Genomic DNA, 9,835 nt, shown 5'->3' on the forward strand with positions numbered 1-9,835 from the left:
TATGTCCTCACAAAAACTGGCTATTCCCTGCTGAACTAAACCAAAAGAAGCTTTTATTAATCTGAAAGTCTTAAGAAAGTGCTCTAGCACATCCCCCTTCTCATCTTCTGAGCAGATTGTATTACAACAATTCTAACCAATAAAATGTCTAGCACTTTAAAAACTCCTTCCAAAAGCAGATTATGTAATCATTATTATTAATCCAATCTAGTTCTTATAAGCTCTTAATGAAAAGGAAATTGTGTTTATTTAGACTTACTGAGTATTAACAAACTACCCTCGCTATGTTATGGTTTCTGGCTATTCCAGGAAGCAAGAGAAGAATTTATGTTACTCACACTCTCCCTGACCCAGGGATCTAACCCGCATCCCTTACATCTCCTGCATTGGCAGGTGGGTTCTTGACCACTAGTGCCACCTGGGAAGCCCACAAACTCTATGGCTTTGGGCAAACATCATTCATTCAGTTTCTTCATCTGGAAGTAGCAATTATAATAGTACATACTCAATGGGATTTTTCTGAAGCAAATGGGATTATTTATATAAAGTTCTTACCATAGTAAGTGTTCCAAAACTGCCACCTCTAATAACATGTGTACTTAAAACTACATCACTTATTCTTCCTTCATGCTTCACTTTACCTTTATTCACACTTTATCTACAGCTCATATCTTTCACTCAGACCTTTAAACTCTTGACCACAACACAAAGATTCCTTATATACTCATTTCAGAGCAAGTGAAGCAGTCCCAGAATTAAGCCATGGGAAACTTGACATGTCCCTGTACCCAACTACCTGAGGTTAACATTTTATATTCTGTAGATCTTCCTTAGTTCTCAGAACAAATCTATGAGATGAATACACACACTCTCAGACCTGCAGACAGCTATACTTTAGATTGCAGATTTCTCAAAAGACGTTCCGGCCTACAGATCACTTGAAAAACTCAAAAGAAAGCTCATGAGAATCAACTCTACAAAGATGGCGTGATGGTCACGGCCACATCCAGACATGTTTGAAACATTAAAGGTTGTAGATGTGAACTGAATTAATTTTCTCTCCAATTCTTTGATGCTGTAAAGGCTCAAAGTCTGTTACTATCTTCCGCACTATATTATCAGAGCCATATATCTTAGAAATAATAAAATAAAATTCACCATTACCGATAGTAATAATTTAGGACCCATCCACTGTTCCCTATAGATAATGCAGCTGGTTTTAAAATCACCTTAAGAAATAGCTGGTGGCTGCTTCAACCCTGTCAGATGACTCTAATTTTCTTTTATGACAGTGTCAGACTTGCTATATTGCAGGAAAGTGATCTACATAATATAGATTCTTGATGCCACACATATTACATGATCAGCAAATTTAGCGTGAAAAAAAAAAGCAATATCTCGAGTGGGTGCAGAAATAGCAGAAGGGAAGTAGAGTGTAGCTACTACTAAGAGAAACTATGAGAGAAAATTTATAATGTCCTAGGACTGGAGCTGCTTCTGTCTCAGTGGGGAGTGGGAGTACATACATCAACATGTACTGGAGTGTTCATTAAATATTCAAATATCTGTGCCCCAGTCCTCGAACCATTGAATCAAACCTCCTTAAATGATTCTTACACATACTTAAAATTGGGAATTACTAATATGGGGCCAGCTACAGTCCCTAGGATCGTGAAGAGGCGGACACAACTCAAGCACAGCACAGCACTACGGGGTTTTTTTCCCTAATGAGGAAATTTTAAGAAATGGGAAACTTTCAGCATGTGCTGAGGTTAACATAGAATGTACTTTACTTTTGGATAAAAGGGAGGAAGACATGGGAGACGCCAAGGCTCAGCTACCTCTCCCTCACCTCTGCTCCTCTGCCACCTCCTCCTCTGTGGTTTGCCAGTCTCCAAGTTAGTGTGAGGATCAGGATTTTCAGATAGGATTTCAAGACAGTGTAAAGTGATGGGGGAAGCTTTGGGCTCAGAGACGTGGAGTTAGGGTAGACGTTCTCATTCCTCTCTGTGGCCTTGGATAACTGATGGACTTCTTACAACCTTCAGTTTTCTCATTTGGTGATCTAGAACTAATTATGATGGTTCTTTTTTAAAAAATGTATTTTACTTAAGTATAGTTCATTTACAATGTTGTGTTAATTTCTACTAATCCCAGCAAAGTGATTCAGTTATATATATTACATATGTACATATATATATGTTTTCATATTCTTTTCCACTATGGTTTATCACAGGATATTGAATATAGTTCCCTGTGCTCTACAGTAGGACCTTGTTGTTTACCTGAAAGTGAAAGTGTTAGTCGCTCAGTCATGTCTGACTCCTTGCAGCTCCAAGCACTGTAGCCTGCCAGGCTCCTCTGTCCATGGGATTCTCTAGGCAAGAATACTTGAGTAGGTAGCCATTCCCTTCTCCAGGGGATCTTCCTGACCCAGGGATCAAACCCAGGTCCTTGCATTGTTGGTGGATTCTTTTCTGAGCCACCAGGCATCCATCTTGTACATAGTAGTTAGTATCTGCTAATCTCAAACTTCCAATCCATCTCTCCGTGCTCCTCATTGGCATATATTTATGTTGGTTTATGTTCAGTTCACATCCAAAACCCTTAGTGTTCCAAATGTGTCTGTTGCAGCTTTGACATCATGCTTACCTTTGTAGACTTGATTTTCATGAGCTTTCCTTTGAGTTTCTCAAAGTGACCTAGAGGCTCAAAATTCTTTTGGGCAAACTGCCGTATGATCTAAAGTACAACTCCCTTCAAGTCTGTGTGGATTCTTAACTTGGGTGTGTATATTTGTATGTGTGTGTGTTAATATAAGCAATAAACAAACAAATAGACAAAAGTTAAAGTGTAATCACAAAAATATCTGGGAAAGTTTTATGAGATTGTTTGCTATGAGAAGTATAGATGGAATACCGACATAACACATCATCACATATATGTGTGTGAGAGATAGACAGAGAGAGAGATAGAGATTCTAGATCCCAGGTCCATCTAGAAGTAAAGAACCAGCCTGACAATGTAGGAGATATAAGAGACCTGGGTTCAATTCCTGGGTCAAGAAGATCTGGAGGAGGGCATGGCAACCCACTCCAATATTCTTGCCTAGAGAATCCCATGGACAGAGGAGCCTGGCGGGCTACAGTCCATGGGGTCACAAAGAGTTGGACACGACCAAAGTGACTTAGCATGCACACACATAGGCATAGATATAGATATGCAGCTTCTTAACTAGCTTCTTTAGGGAAAAGCACTAGTTCATAATGTTTGCCAACTTCCATGGTGTAAATATTCCCATAAAGGCTGATTTAAAGGTAGCAATGTGACTGAACACACAAAATCTGCTTTCCTGAGCTGGCAGGCTCTAACACACACCTGCTATATCTACTTCTCTCAATTTTTCTTTGTCAAAGAGAAAGATTTAGCTAGCTGACCTCAAAGGTGTTTCAACATTTAACATTATGCTTTCTCTATTTACATACACACACTATAATTAATTGATATAGCTTGAGTAGGAAAGTAGGTGGTCCACAGTGCCTTTAATCCTACTGAAAGTAAAAAGTTTATCAAAACAGAGATGTAAAAGCCACCGCACAAATTTAAGGCTTTGAAATCCATGGCTTCTCCCCAGATTTCTAACCCCTTTTGCTTGCTGAAATAGATCTTCAATTTGCCAATTTATCATTGGAATCACCCCTTCCCATAGGATCTGCATATTTTTATGAGTTTTTCCCATCAAAATGATTTTCTTTGTTTCAGATGTTAAAGTAAGACGTTTTATTCCATACCCCACCAAAAAGAAAAGGGGGACAAAAGTTAATTATATCTGAACCAAAGTATAACTATGGCCTTATTAAAGAGGTGTAGTTATAGGCTATTGATCGCAGCACACAGGAAAAGCTTGTCATGTAAAGTCAAGAGGTTAATGTAATTACAAGAATGGGCAGCAGGATCAGCTGTAGCCAGAAGTGGCGAATAACTAAAAGCTGCTTTAGAGACACATAATATTGTCAAAGCATAAATAATTCATCCTAGCATTCGAGAAGAAATTACTCCTCTGTTCCAGCATATTATTCAGCCATTAAAATCTTGCCTTCTAAAGACTTCTGATGTAGTCATATTTTCAGTTCTAAGTCATTCTGAGGCATGCCATCTTCATTAAGGCTCATATTGTGTAGTTTTCAAAGTACTGACATTGAAGAGGATGTGGAATAGATCCACAACTTGCTTAATAACCACAGTGCAGTTAGATAAGAGGGAAGAAGCTGGGAGGATTTAGGCTGCATCTAGGAGCTAAGCAGGGATGAAGATGAAGCGCTGTGGAGTGGAATTCTTAATTCTTTAGCTGGGCCACGTTCCATTCATTCTAGTTCCTGGCTGGCACCAAATTCTTGCTGATCCGATGCCTAAAGCATTTCTCGAACGTCAAAGAAGTGGAAGAGGCATGAGAAATAGCGATGGGTCATGGGCCCCACACCCTCCTTGTCATATTCACATGTCAGGTTCTCACTGACTCAGATGAAATTACTCTGACAATGTGGTTTGAAAGTGAATCTGCTTTTTTGCACGTTTTCTTTCAGTCTGTGCATTTAGAAACAAAGTTTTGCACATCCATGGCCATTGGCTACCTGCTGTTCTCTCAAAATCAATAGCCAACTGCTGTCTATCTCAACAGTGATTACAGCTGTTATTACTACATATGTGCTCAGCATGTGAAAGGGGGCAAATAAAACTAACAGAAGAATGAATATAAACCTGAATTCACAGACCCAAAAGTGACCTTGGAGGGACAAACATTAATTTCACCCCAAAATCCATTCTCTACTCTTCTCTGTCTTGCGTCGGGCACCAGGAGGATAAGGCCAGGATCCTTGAGCCTCTGGCTCCTATTTGAGGATCAGCCAATGAGAGACCCTGTGGATCAAAGAACAGGAAAAGCAAGATTGGAATATTTCTTCCTTGTCTGCTCCCTCCCTACTAGGGTTCACTGTGGAGGTGGCTGTGACCTCTATAACTTCTTCGTAAGGAACTTTTTTCACATTTCTGGTTCCTTTCAGTTTTGGTAGCTCTTCTGTCATACCTTGCTCCTGCAGACAATTAAGAGTGTAATTCCACTGCAAGTCTTGGGGCATTTCAGCATCATAGGTTGGGTCTTTATCAATAGTCCTTTTATTGTGAATGTTAGTTGCTCAGCTGTGTCCTACTCTTTGCAACCCTGTGGACTGTAGCCCGCTAGGGTCCTCTATCCATGGGACTCTCCAGGCAAGAATACTGGAATGGGTTGCCATTCCCTCCTCCAGGGGACCTTCCCGACCTAGGGATCAAACCCAAGTCTCCTGCATTGCAGGTGGATTCCTTACCATCTGAGTCACCAGTGAAGCCCAGTCCTTTTATTACAAGTCTTCAAAAATTCCAGTGCAATGAGCTGTACATTTTTGTCACAGATCCTGACTGATACATGCAGCTAGGCTAGAGGACACCTCCTTCTTAGTATATTTTCTAGAAGAAATGCCTTATCTACACTTCTTAAAGCATCATAACAGTGGCTAAAGTCATCACAAAAAAACTTTGAGAAAGTCATGTCAAAACAAGATTCTGAAACACTCAGTGAAATTCAAAGAAAATCGAGGTATCTTTTTCAATATTCTGGGTCATACTTTCAAACACTTGATTATCTTCTAACCATTCCTGCCATCAGATCAGCTTCCTCCCCAGCCATGTGAGAAATGGACCTCGCTTCTGCTTAAATGCCAAGAAGCCTAAGGTCCCCACCAAGGGTGACAACTGCATATCCCATCACTGGGTGAGCCCCACTAGTGAGACACAACTCATTGTATATTTCAGCTCCTTGTATATGACTCATTGTGTACACTGAATACTCTTTAGTTCTATCATTTAGAGGGTTTTTTATGCTTTTAAACCAAGACTGTTCCTCTGGATTGTTCCTGACAAATTTGCAATGAAATAACATAATCTTTATTATAAGGAAAGAATAGAAAGTATTTATTTAAAATGTCTGAGACATTCGGATCCATGAAGCTTGTCAACGGGAGTGCCCTGGGCAATAAATGATGCAGCAGTTATACTGAGGCTCACCTCAAATTCTGTCTAGCTACTCTCCACAGCACTCGCCAATATTTCTACTTAGTATCGAAATAAAGATGTCAGCCTCGATTTCATTTTTTCTCACCTCCATGCCAGATCCATGAGCCTATTGAATCATTTTCATTTGAAACATATATCATAAATTTCTCTGTATTTGTATCATCCTCAGTATCTGGTGAAACCTACCATCCTCTTTCACTGGGATTAATATTGATGTAATAACCTCACTGCTTCCATTCTTGCCTCCCAATAATCCCCTCTGTACACAAAGTAGCTAATGTGACCTTTCTAAAATGTAGATCAGATGACATCATCTCTCTCCATTAAATCCTCCAATGGCTCCCTTGATCTACATGGCTTCTATGTAAACTTGCAGTTTCCTTTCCTTGTTCCCCTGACTCGTGACATGCTAGCCTTGTCAGCCTTCTTTCTAAGCTCAAACACAGTTCCTTCCTCCCTTGTAGTCTTTTTGTCTTTCTTCCAAAAACAGTCAGACCCCAATCTTCACTGAGCTGCCTAGGTTTTACTACACAAATCTCAACTTAGATGCCGCAGCCTTAGGGAGACCTTTGTGACCACTCTGCAGTGCCCCACGCTTAAGCTGTGTGTTCCATCACATTGTACTATGTGATTTTCTGCCAGTATTTACCACTATCTGAAATATATCATTTATTTGTACTGTCTTCACACTTACAGAATGTGAGCTCTGTGAGATCAGTAATTTTGTCTATATTGTTTACTCCTTAGTCCGAAGTTCCTAGAATGCCACCAACCTATAGGAAGAACTCAAAAAGTTTTGTTGAAGTTGATTCTCCTGTCTACTGCAATCGAGTAGAGAGGCAAAATGGTGTTGCCTCGTGGTTATTTTTTTCCATATATTATCAACTAGTTATTCACCTTATGCTCACATTATTTTGCCTCCCTCCTAGAAAATATCAGCTTATCCTTAACCTGTTCTGTTCAGGGGTAGAAAATGCTAGAACCTGTGCAACAGAAGATTGTTTTCATTTTCAATGAATGTCTCACAAGGGATTTTTAAAATGTTGATTCTTATGTGTAATACTAACCTACTTGCCTAGTAAAGAACATGGTATTTTTCAACCAGTCCATTCTGAAGGAGATCAGCCCTGGGTGTTCTTTGGAAGGAATGATGCTAAAGCTGAAACTCCAGTACTTTGGCCACCTCATGCGAAGAGTTGACTCATTGGAAAAGACTCTGATGCTGGGAGGGATTGGAGGCAGGAGGTGAAGGGGACGACAGAGGATGAGATGGCTGGATGGCATCACCGACTCGATGGACAGGAGTTTGAGTGAACTCCAGGAGTTGGTAATGGACAGGGAGGCCTGGTGTGCTACAATTCATGGGGTTGCAAAGAGTCAGACACCACTGAGCAACTGAACTGAACTGAACTGTCTAGTAAAGAACATGGAATTTAAAAATAGAGAAAAAGGAGCAAAATGAAGGAGAGGTGATGAGAACCAAAAAAACAACTGAGATCCCAGTACTTCCCAGGATGAGTAGATCCACCAGACCAGGGCAGAGAGGGGAGAAGAGTGCTGCCTCTGTCTGAAAACTTCAAAATCAAGGTCATCACGAAAGGCTGGGCATCCTCTGATCTCACCGTCTACTCAGACACTCTTTACTTCAGTGTCCAGTGGGGGAGTTATCTCTGAATCAGAGATCTGTTTATTAGCCCTTGAGCAAGCTATGTCACCTGGCTGAGGCTCATTGTCCCCATCTGAAAATAAAAAGGGTGATAATATTTGCTTCCCTGTACAGGACTGAGGTGAGTCAGATGATCCGGTGTATGTGTAAGTGCTTTGTGACAAATCAATCGATGCACAAATGCACGCCATTGCAATCATTGCTGCTACAAGAGAGAAAGATGACTTACAGACACAAGTGGTAGAAACTGACACCAAACATTACAGTGTGTATGAAGGGCGTTCCCCTAATGCTGAACATTTATAGAGAAAACAGAGAGGAGGACATATCTTTGAAAAGGAGTGCTTCCCAGGAGGCTCAGTAAAGTGGTAAAGAATCCACCTACTTGCTAAAGCAGGAGACATAGGAGACGCAGGTTCAATCCCTGAATTGGGAAGATCCCCTGGAGAAGGAAATAGCAAGGCACTCCAGTATTCCTGCCTGGAAGGTCCCATGGACAGAGGAGCCTGGCAGGCTACAGTCCAGGGGGTCACAAAGACTCAGACATGACTGAGTGACTGAGCAAGCACACGCACACACAGGAGCTAGGAAAGCATGGTCTAGAGGATTTTCAGAGAACGTGGACTTGAAATAAGACCTGAAAAAGGAACGAGTCCTCCTGTAGTATATAGAAAGAGAAAATGATGGTTTGAGGGAAGTAACGACTGCCAGAGGTCAGCAAGTTTTTAAAAAGTGAAGCAGAAGCAAGTGTTGGTCACATGATTGATTAACTCAGAGGTATATGGGAACTTCCACTTACCTGAAAGCCAGGCAGGTTTGTCTGATAGAAGGACAAAAGCCAACAGTGTAACAAAAGAAGACATGAATGAAACTAGAGAGAAACTAAATAGTGGAAGGGCTTGGAGATGGTAAGTAGGTCTGGAGGCAGGCAAAGGCATGATCAAAAGAATCTGGGACCACTGAGAGTGCTAACACCCTTCTGCAGCAAGAGAAGAAGTGGGGCGGGATTAAGGGGGGAGAGCCCTACTGCACTTTGTCAAGTCAGGTCACATCTGGAGAGCTGGGTTTTGTCTCAAGTGCCACATTTTTCAAAGGACATTGACTTGAAAATACCCAGATGGGGCTGGCCGGACTGGAGAGGTGAAGAAAAAGTATTCCCTGCAAGAAAGAATGGAAAGGTCTGGTTATACGTAACTGAAAAAAGTCAAGAAATGAGAAGCAAACTTTTTTGTTTGAGTTGATCTCAGCTGATTTCACAAGCTCAAGGAAAATTCAAGTCTTAGGAGATGCCACCTGATTGAGAAATCTAAGTTGTGAAGTTCACTTACCTGGCAGCCAGAAGACTTGTATTAATTCCAACTTTACCCCGACTTGTGGGTGCATCACTCACTTTTGAATTTCTTAGTTAATTCGTGTACTTTTTATAAATCTGATTAGACCAGAAAATCTCTACAGTGTTCACCTAGCTGGCTAAAGCAGAGGCAGAAGAATTCGTCTAGTGTGTTAAGCCTAGTAATTCATCCCCAGAAATATTGATTAATCTCCCGATCATCCTCATTTGGACTTACCTAAAAGAATGCAAAACAGAACATCAGAAATGGGAGGAGTTTGTTCTAATGCAAATTGGGCAAAATAATCAACTCTGCATGGTTTGTTGAAGCCCAGTTACCCAAGAGATAGTCACAGGTTAGAACATCTCATTGAAAGTGTGGCTTAGAGGTAGGGTAGGTGGGAAGCCAGAAAGAAAGATGCTACTTCTGTTCAAACTGTGTTCAACAGAAGCTCTGTGTTCTGGACTAAAAGTTTGCTGCCCCCTCCTTCCCCTTAGTTCATATGCTGAAACTTTACCCCCTAATGATGGTATTTGAAGGTGGGGCCTTTGGGAGGCAATTAGATCTAAATGAAGTCATGAGGGTGAAATTACTGGTCTTAAAAGGAGAGGAAGAGAGACCAGAGCTCTCCTCTTTCTCCGCCAGGTGAGGACATAGTGAGAAGTCAGCCACTTACAAGCCAATAAGAAGGCTCTTTCTGTGAACCCAACCATGCTGGAAGCTTGATCTC

The sequence above is a fragment of the Bos javanicus genome, chromosome 2, assembly GCF_032452875.1.
Source record: "Bos javanicus breed banteng chromosome 2, ARS-OSU_banteng_1.0, whole genome shotgun sequence".
Classification (NCBI taxonomy): domain Eukaryota; kingdom Metazoa; phylum Chordata; class Mammalia; order Artiodactyla; family Bovidae; genus Bos; species Bos javanicus.